Source organism: Hypanus sabinus, unplaced genomic scaffold (genome assembly GCF_030144855.1).
Source record: "Hypanus sabinus isolate sHypSab1 unplaced genomic scaffold, sHypSab1.hap1 scaffold_293, whole genome shotgun sequence".
Taxonomy (NCBI): domain Eukaryota; kingdom Metazoa; phylum Chordata; class Chondrichthyes; order Myliobatiformes; family Dasyatidae; genus Hypanus; species Hypanus sabinus.
In genome coordinates, this window is record NW_026781079.1 from 552,501 (window position 1) to 563,066 (window position 10,566).

Here is a 10,566-nt window from a genome sequence, read left to right on the forward strand (position 1 = left end):
GCGCAAGGGAAACTGCCCCGATCAAAGGTCGGTCAAATTTAGAGCCTGCGAATCGAAATCAAGGGCAGTGCCCTCTCTGTTAGACGGTACTGATAAGGCGGGACTGGCGAGCTCGATGCGGAAATGCAATGCAGAAACGACGTGCGGCAGTGAGGTGAGTTTACAGAAAGCTCTTGTACTCCCGTCTATATTTCCTCTACTTTCTCGCACTCCCGTTCTGCCCGGTATCTGCCTGTCGCCGTGGGGTTCTTGGCGTTCTGAGTGTAGCTGATATTAGACCTGAGGCAGTCCACCTTTAATCTGGGGTGGGATCTTCAGTGTCTATTCGGGTATCTCCGTCACGGAATAAGTCATTGAAGTGGGAGATGGAACGCGGAGGTGGTTTTGGAACCATTAAACCGACATATCCTCGGTCATGGATGACAGATAAGGGACGGGGAGGTGGGGGGGGGAGGGGCTGGAAAGCGAATGGCAGCGAAGGTAGATTTATCCTGGATTTCAGTGACAGGGGATGTTTCTCAGGGATCAGTATTGGGACGGATTATTCGCACATTGTTTGTCAATGATGTCGACGGGATGGCAGTGTGGTGAAATCTGCGGCTGATATGAAGAAACATGGAGTAGTAGGTATGCGCTGCGGAAGCAATGCGATTGCAGCGGGACTTACGACAATTTACATCAGGCGTGCAAGCGGACTTTGGAGCCCTCGAGCAAAGCTCCCGGATGTTTAATTCACGGGTTTGAGGCAGTGATAAAGAAAGCAAATTCAATACTAGGATTTATTTCAAGGGAAATACAATATAACAGTAAAGAGATTGTTCTAAGGAGTTATGAGACACTAGTCAGGACGTTAGTGTAGTATATTCATCAGTTTTGGGGCCCCATATCACAGAATGCATTCGCTTTTTTTCCACAAAAGAATCCGGAGGAGGATCAAGCGGATAATTCCGGGAATGAAAGAGTTAACAGATACCGAGCGATTGGCAGCTTTGTGTCTGCACTCTCCTGAATTTGGAAGAACGCACGTTAATCTCACTGAAAGCTGCGGTATAACCGGGAAATTGTCTGCTAGTAACTTTTAAAAGACTTTAAAAAAAAAAATCGCATTTACCCACGCTTGAAATGAATCAACAACCCGGAAGCTCCTAGTTTTGAGTTAATATTTGTACGAAGCTCTGAACTCCAAGGCTTGAGAAAGCAAAACGGACATGACAACGGTATTAGTAAATGTCCGCAATACATCAGCAGGAAAATCAGTTTTATAAGTGTTTGTGAGTGTGTGTGCGTGTGTGTGTGTCTGTGTGTGCGTCTGTCTGAGTGTGTGTTTGTGTGTGCTTGTGTTTGTGCAAGTGTGTGTGAATGTGTGTCGGTTTGTGTGTGTGTTTGTGTATCTGTGTGCGCGTGTGCGTGTGTTGTGTTTGTGAGTCTGTGAGTGTGTGTGAGTTTGTGCATGTGATTATGTATGAGCGTGTCAATGTGTGTCGGTTTGTGCATGTCCTGTGTGTTTGTGTGTGTCTGTGCGTGCCTGTGTGTGTCTGTGTGTGAGTGTTTGTGCATGTATTTATGTAGGTGTGTGTCAATGTGTGTCTGCTTGTGTATGACTGTGTGTTTGTGTGTGTGCATGTGTGTCTGTGGGTGTGTCTGTGTGTGCGTGTGCGTGTGTGTGTGCCTGTGTGTCTGTGGGTGTGTCTGTGTGTGCGTGTGCGTGTGTGTGTGCCTGTGTGTCTGCGTGTACGTGTGTCTGTGTGTGTGTGTGTATGTGTGTCTGGGTGTGCATGTGTGAGGAGTATCTGTTTGTGTATGTGTGTGTCTGTGTGTGTTTGCGTGTTTGTGTATATGTGTTTGTGCGTGTGTTTTTGTATGTGTGTCTGCCTCTGTGTGCCTGTATGTCTGTGTGTGTGCCTGTGTGTCTGTGTGTGTGTGTCTGTATGTGTGTCTCTGAGTGCGTGTGTGTGTGAGCGAGTGTTTGTGTTTGTGTTTATGTATGTGTCTGTCAATGTGTGTCTGTTTGTGTGTGCCTTTGTGTTTGTGTGTGTGGCTGTGTGTCTGTGCGTGTGTGTGTGTTTGTTATGTTAACATATGGGCAAAGCAGAAATATATATGTTCTGAATTCTGAGCAGGTTTAAGGAGGCTCATCGAAAAGACATTTTCCTGAAGTAGAAATACTTCAAGCAATTGTAAAACTAAAGGCAGTGGAAGTGCGAGTGTTAATTAATCTCTCCAAACCTGACCGAATTAGCAGTAGGCAGTAGCAGACTGGTTTCCCTTGAATGCGGCAGATGCTACCAACGTCATGAAACCAGTCAGTGGAGTTTGTGTGAACTCTGGCAGCAACGTTGATAGCAGTGCGGCGCAGAGTAGCTCCCATATCAAAGAGGCGGGTCAGCTTCAGAGTCTGGGATAAACCCAGAGCAAACCCTCTCTGTTAGACAACGTCATGATTCCGGTCGGTCGAGTCTGTCTGTATTGTCTTCGGCTTTGGGTCCCATACCTCAGAAAGGATGCGTGTCCACTGGGGAGTGTCCGGAGGAGGGTCAGGAGGATGACTCCGGGAGCGAATTCGCTGGCATGTGAGGGGCGTGTGGCTGTTATCACTGGGAATTTAGAAGAATGCACGTGGGAACTCCCGGAAAGCGACCGGATGTGGTGAGGATGTTTCCCCTGGTGATGGGCATCCAAAAACTAGATGGCGCTGCCTCAGGCTGAGGGGCGACCTTTTAGTACAGAAGTAGGGAGGAAATGTTCAGTTAATTGATATGACTGTGGAAGATTGTGGCAAAGGTTGCGGTTCAAGACAAATCCGTCGGTATGTTTAAAGGAGAATCTATTAGACCATCTGATTGGTCGGGGAATCGGAGGATGTGGCGAGAAGGCAGGTCTATGGGGGTTGATTGGAATCCGGGATCAGCAATGAAGGAATAGCGGATGGACTGAATGGCCTACATCTTCTCCTTTGTTTTACTTTTTTTTTGTTTGTATGGCTGGTCTTATTCTTTCGTTCTGGAATGCTGCTTCCAGTTGAAGGGTGCTATTTCCTAACGAGACTGTACCGCTGCTTCCTGTGTATAAACACTTTATTGGGACACGGTGCCACCTGCCAGAATTCGGGGTTTCCGAGCGAGAATCACCCTGGAAGAGAGACCCGGATGATGGAGCGTTTCTAGCCAGCGTACGACCATTCTCTGAGAATCAGAACGAGTGACTGCTGATGGTCTGAAAGGCGTGCCGTTTCTCTCGAGTCTTCTGGCTTTATGTCACTATGGTCTTAACATTCATTCTGGGATCATCATTTTCCTCAGGTGACGTGGTCTATTACCTGACTCCTTGCTGATGGAATCTGACATTTAATCTGGTAATGGGAGTGCGTGGTTTGCCGTTTCCACGTGCATAGACACACTCCTGGAATTTGGTCTGCAGAGTGAGACTAACGCTGGAAGGAAGGTCTTTGACAAGGTCCCGCAGAGGAGGTTAGTTAGGAAAGATTCAGTCGCTCGGTACACATGGAGAGGTAGTAAATCGATGAGACTTTGGCTCAATGAAGAAGCCAGAGAGTGGTAGTGGAGGATTGCTACTCTGAATGGAGGCCTGTGAATAGTGGTGTGCCACAGGGATCAGTGCTGGGTCCATTGTTATTTGTCATCTATATCAATGATCTGGATGATAATGTGGTAAATTGGATCAGCAGATTTGCTGATGATACAAAGATTGGAGGTGTAGTGGACAGTAAGAAAGGTTTTGAAAGCTAGCAGAGCGATCTGGACCAGTTGGTGGAATGGGCAGGAGAATGGCAGATTGAGTTTAATGCGGACAAGTGTGAGGTATTGTACTTCGGAAGGTCAAACCAGGGTAGAACATGCAAGGTAAATGGTAGGGACACTAAGGAGTGCAGTAGAACAAGGGGGATCTGGGAGTACAGATACATAATTCCCTAAAAGTGGCATCACCAGTAGATAGGGTTGTAAAGAGAGCTTTTGTTAAATTGGCATTTATAAATCAAAGGATTGAGTATAAGAGTTGAAATGTAATGGTGAAGTTGTATCACATCGGTGAGGCCGAATCTGGAGTATTGTGGTGCAGTTTTGGCCACACATTTACAAGAAGGATATTAATAAGGTTGAAAAGTGCAGAGAAGGTCTACAAGGATGTTGCCGGAACTTGAGGAAACTGAGTTACAGAGAAAGGTTGAATAGGTTACGACTTTATTCCTGGAGTGTAGAAGAATGAGGAGAGATTTGACAGAGGTATATAAAATTATGATAGGTGTAGATAGAATTAATCCAAGCAGGCTCTTTTCCACTGAGGGCCAGGGGAGGAAAAAAAACGGAGGACATGGATTAAGGGTGAAGGGGGGAAAGTTTAAAGGAAACATTGGGGGGTGGGCAGCTTCAGACAGAGAGTGGTGGGAGTGTGGAATGAGCTGCCAGATGAAGTGATGAATGCGGGCTCACTTATGACTTTTAAGAAAAACTTGGACAGGTACATGGATGAGAGGGGTTTGGAGGGATATGGCCCAGGTACAGGTCAGCGGAACGAGGCAGAAAAAATGGTTCGGCACAGCCAAGAAGGGCCAAAAGGGCTGTTTCTGTGCTGTAAATGTTCTATGGTTCCATAGTTCTTAAAGACCCGGATGATGGAGAGTGGGTCGACAGCGTCCAACAAATCTCCGGGATTCAACCGAGTTACGACCACAAGAACTCAGGTCCAGGGGTTTAGGACGGAGTGTGAGCCACATCCGGAACGATGTTTATTTTTTTAACCATTTCGATGCTTGCATAAAACTCACGTTGATAACTTTTGTTTCAAGAGCAGCAAAACAGACGAACGTTTGAACGCCACCATGGCTAACGATGCAGACAGTATTGGAGATCCGGTAACTTCGACCACAGGTGAGCGAGCTGATGTGAGGGATACAAAAATGAAAAAAAAAATAACCTATTCTTTCAATGATGGACGGGGACTGCAAAAGGAAATTATAGGTCTGTTATCCCGAATTCAGTGGTTGGGAAGATGCCGCAGTCAATTACTGAGGATGTGGCTTCGCGGTACGTGGAAGTGCATGATAAAGCAGGCCAAGGTCAGCATTGATTCCTCAGGGGAAAAGTTGTCCTGAAGAACATGTTAGAAATCTTTTGAAGAAACAGCAGGCAGTATAGGAAAATGTGAGTGAATGGATGAAGTTCCCTTGGACTTTCTGAAGTTCTTTGACCAGATGAGCATTCACGGCACTCATGACGTCGCAGGGAAGATGCGAGCGTTGGATAGAAAATATAGTGACCGGCAGTAGAGAAAGATGTCAATAAATGGTGCCTATTCGGGTTTGCTGCTGTTGACCCGTTATGTGTCAACGAGATGGACGACGGAATTAATTACTTTCCGGCCAAGATTGCAGATGATACAGAGATAGTTGGGACAGTAGTCCTGAGGAAACATTGGTGTCCTGCAAAAAGTCATGGTCTGATTGGAGAATGGGCAAAGACATGACAACTGGAATGTACTGTAGGGTCTTACACCTTGGCTGTAGAAATAGACTTTTTTTTCCCCCCAAAACGGCCAAAAATTCAAAAATAAAATTATTTAGGTATAAAGGAGCAAAGGACAGAGCAGAGTTGATGGGGGTCAAGGAGCCTAATAATGTTTAAAAGTCTTATTGTCTTATCGTTCTGTTTTCGTGCAGTTCTCTGTGGATGTCAACGGATATCCGTCAGCTCGTTACGTGGCAACCGATTCATCAAGGCCGCTTTCCTCGTCCTCCTGATCGTTTGTCTGTATGCCTGGAGCAGTAATTGGAGTCACAGCGGCGTTTCGTCCCGTTGTCGCTCCCGGCTGAACGGCACCTCCTTCCTGATGCGGCCCGCCAGCCGCTGCGACGAAGGAGCCCCCTTCCTGGTCCTACTGGTCACCAGCTCCCCGGGTCAGTTCGAGACTCGCTCGGCCATCCGCCAGACTTGGGGGAGTGAGCGGTGGGTTGGCGGAGCCCGGGCAGTCACCTATTTCGTGCTGGGACACGGAAGGCATCAGCAGGATTGGATTCAAAGGGAGGGTGATATGCACCGGGACATCATCCAGGCTGATTTCGACGACACATACTACAACCTGACCCTCAAGGTGCTGGTGGGTCTCGAGTGGCTCTGCTGCTACTGTCCCTCCGCCGCCTTCGTGATGAAGACCGACTCCGACATGTTTGTGAATACCGACTACCTGCTGGAGCCTCCTCCTCCCGCGCCCCCCCGCAGCAGCTTCGCCACCGGGTTCATTTTCAGAAACTTCAACCCTACACGCGTGAAATGGAGCCGGTAGGTACATCAGCAAGGAGGGAGTACCCTGGGGCAACATACCCACCTTTCTGTTCCGGCATGCGGCTACGTCCTGTCCGGCGACGTGGCTTGTGGCGTCTGGAACCTCTCCGGGGTCCGCGCCGATGTTCAGACTGGAGGACGTCTACGTGGGGCTGCGACTCGCGGAGCTGAAGGTAAATCCGGTGCCAATCCACAGCAAGCGCGTGTTCTTCAACTACAGGGTACCGTATTCTATCAGCACCTACCGGCGGCCTCGTCACCACGCATCAGATAACGAACTCGGAAAAGCTGCTCTACTGGAGAGCGGTTCTGGACCTCGGACAGTAAGGAGTGACCTGGGGAGGTGTGACGGAAAAGGTTTTACATATCCTGTTACATTGGCGAGGCGGGCGAGCTAACTTCTGCATTGGTTGTGGTGGGCAGTTTAGGGGAAAGGAGAGCAGGCGACGGGAGAGGGATGTGTGGGCGGCAGTGCGATGGGAGGGGGAGTGGGTGGTGCCACTCGCTGCGAAGGAGAGGAGAACGAAGGGTCAGCGGGAGGGCGCTCATGGAGTGAGTACTGTTTTAGATTCGCTCCATAACCTTCACTTTTTTTTAAACTTTGATCACCCTTACTCAACTTATTTTTAATCCACACCAAAAGATTCTTGCTATTTTTTGGACTTTTGGTGAATTTTTGAAGATATGCAATCAGAAATGGCTCTTAGATCTAAAGGACGAGAACCTGGGCGCAACCCGAACGGTAATGGAAAGAAGCAAGCTCATCCGCAATGCACTGAATTAGATCATGAACTCTTTCTGGAGGTTTTGGATAAAAAATTTGATGAACTACAACAAAATTTTAAAACAAGATATAAAGCCTTTTCAAGATTATATGGATAAGATGGATTCAGTAATTAACCAGCAGCAAGTTCTTATCACACCTCTGCAAGAAGACGCAGGGGAAACGAGGATTTGATAATTGAAAAATTGCAACAGGATTTAATTTCGACCCACTAAACTGCTTGAAACACTTAAAACCAAGAATGTCGACTTTGAGAATCGGGTCCAGCAGACAGAACCTACGTATACTTGGTCCTCCCGGACGGCATCGAACAAGGCGACCCTTCGAAATACTTTGCTCAACATTTAAAAGATGTGTTCCCATCTGTATTTCCAGATAACCCCCCGTTACTTGATCGCGCACATAGAATTATGCTTCGATCATCGAGTGCTTCAGCTTATTCGTGTGGCTCGGCGGGGTAGGAATGGTTAAATTTCAGGATCACAATTTCCGCTTGGTAGATTTGAGTCCTGAAGTAATGAATGCTAGGCTTTTTAAACCTCTGATGTCTGAATATAACGATATAACCGTATAACAATCACAGCACGGAAACAGGCCATCTCGGCCCTCCTAGTCCGTGCCGAACTCTTAATCTCACCTAGTCCCACCGACCCAAAACCCTCCACTCCTTTCCTGTCCATATACCTATCCAATCTTAACTTAAATGAAACAACTGAACTGGCCTCTACTACCTCTACAGGAGGCTCATTCCACACAGCTCTCACTCTCTGAGTGAAGAAATACCCCCTCGTGTTTCTCTTAAACTTCTGCCCCCTAACTCTCAAATCATGTCCTCTCGTTTGAATCTCCCCTACTCTCAATGGAAACAGCCTATTCACGTCAACTCTACCTATCCCTGTCAAAATTTTAAATACCTCGATCAAATCCCCCCTCAACCTTCTACGCTCCAATGAATAGAGACTTAACTTGTTCAACCTTTCTCTGTAACTTAAGTGCTGAAACCCAGGTAACATCCTAGTAAATCGTCTCTGCACTCTCTCTAATTTATTGATATCTCTCCTATAATTCGGTGACCAGAACTGTACACAATATTCCAAATTTGGCCTTACCAATGCCTTGTACAATTTTATCATTACATCCCAACTTCTGTACTCAATGCTTTGATTTATAAAGGCCAGCGTTCCAAAAGCCTTCTTCACCACCCTATCTACATGAGACTCCGCTTTCAGGGAACTATGCACTGTTATTCCTAGATCTCTCGGTTCCTCTGCATTCCTCAATGCCCTACCATTTACCCTGTATGTTCTATTTGGATTATTCCTGCCAAAATGTAGAACCTCACACTTCTCAGCATTAAACTCCAATTGCCAACGTTCAGCCCATTCTTCTAACCGGCATAAATCTCCTGCAAGCTTTGAAAAACCCACCTCATTATCCACAGCACCTCCCTACCTTAGTATCATCGGCATACTTACTAATCCAATTTACCACCCCATCATCCAGATCATTTATGTATATTACAAACATTATTTGAATGTTATGAGAAAAATCTAAAACCTGCGCTCTTATACCCTGTGAAGCTTAGAATCTCGCCGCCGAGTGCTCCACGTCGGTTTCCTTTCTACATCTGAAGCGAGAAGTTTTCTGATTGAGAACTTCCCTACTGCTATGATTTCTCATTCCTAATAAATGAGGATTTTGATCGTGTAAGATGGTTTTTTGATTCCTCAAACCAGATTTTGTTTCTGGCTACTGGTGTAGGTTTATTCTATGCTTTATATTCAAGTTAAAGTGTTCCTTCGTCATATTAATCGGTCTGTTTTATACTCTTTAACTATTATACTATATTGCTGACTATTATTTTTGTTCCTTCGAAGGTGTATTTTTAACCCTTCGAAGGTGAATTCTTTTTTTACTAAGGTGGTGGTTTTTATGAGAAAAAATATTTTTGGTGCTTTTTTAAGATGGCGTTATTTTTTTTCTCTCGTCTTTTTCCTACAATGCATCGCTTATCATAGTATAAATACTTTCTGATTTGTTTGGGTTATAACCCGCTTTATAAGTTTTTAGTGATTATATTCTTTTCGTTTTTTTTTTACAACCAAGTATATTAAGAAGTTTGATTTTAGTATAGCGATCATAATTTTTAAAAGTCTGGGGTGGATTTGTTTATATATATATATCCTTTATATACGGAGTGGTCTTCCGCTGATAAGGGGATAGAGTTAGTCTCATTTTTTTCCTTCTTCCAGCCGAATTTTGGCTGTTGTTTTTTTCTCTTTCTTGTGGGGGTGGGGGTGGTCTGTTTTCTAACTCTAATTTTTCTTTTACCAGTTTGTTTTAGTTTTTTCATTTGCGCTGTTTTTGAACAACAAATATGACTACGATGTCGTCACTTCTGGGTCCTCTCACTATTTTTGTTCCTCTTCCGGGTGCATGAGTTTATAATTTGGTTAACCCTTTTTATACCAAAGGGTTGATTTTAGAAAAATGGCTCATACCATCAATTTTGTGTCTTGCAATACTAATGGTTTAAACCATTCCGATTAAACGAAAGAAGATTTTCAAAGTATTCCAAAGACTTTATGCTCATATCATTTTTGTACAAGAAACTCATGTGAGGAAGGAGGAGAAATATCGCCTTTTTAGGTCTTGGCGGGGTTCAACAGTACCATTCGAATTCGAATGCCAAAGTAAAAGGAGTTTCGATTTTTTATTGACTCCTCTATTGCATTTGTCCACACGATATCTTTTCGGATCCGAATGGCAGATTTTTTGTTAATTACGGGCTACATTGTAATAAAAAGGTTGCTATGGTTAATGTTTTATGCTCCAAATATGGTTTGTCCTGATTTTTTTTTAAATCCTTATTTACCTTCTTTACCTAATCTAAATGAATATAAGTTGATAATGGGTGGTGATTTTAATTGTTGTTTAAATCCTTTGATGGACAAATCTATATTCTACTCAGACTTTAGCCAATAAGTCGGCCACTTGTATCAACTCTTTCTTGACTGATAATGGAGTTTTTGATATTTGGAGATTTCGGCATCCTAAGGACAAGGAGCTTTCTTTTTTCTCACATGTTTATCGTTCTTATTCGAGAATTCATTATTTTTTATTGACTCTTGCTTGATTCCTTCGGTAAATTGTTGTGATTATGATATTATAGCTATTTCTGACCATGCTCCATTAAAACTTTTCTATTAAATTTATGGATACAGTTCCGAATGCTAGACAATGGCGATTTGACTCTACCTTATTGCAGGATCCGGACTTTATTAAATTTATGAATGAACAGATCGACTTCTTCTTTTCAACCAACTCCACGGAAGATATTTCTTACGGAACTCTTTGGGACACATTTGAAGCATATATACGTGGACAGATTATTTCTTATTCGGTTGGTCTGAGAAAACGCATAAAGAAGGAAGCTCTTTTATTGGTTGATAAAATTAAAGAGATTGACAAGAAATAATTGATTAC

The 10,566-nt window shown here is 44.5% G+C and overlaps 1 pseudogene; it reads left to right on the forward strand.

The window, feature by feature from the left end:
* The window catches only part of LOC132388291 (beta-1,3-galactosyltransferase 5-like), a 6,685-nt pseudogene extending 62 nt beyond the window's left edge, over nt 1–6,623 (forward strand).
* Nucleotides 6,624–10,566: the final 3,943 nt, after the last annotated feature.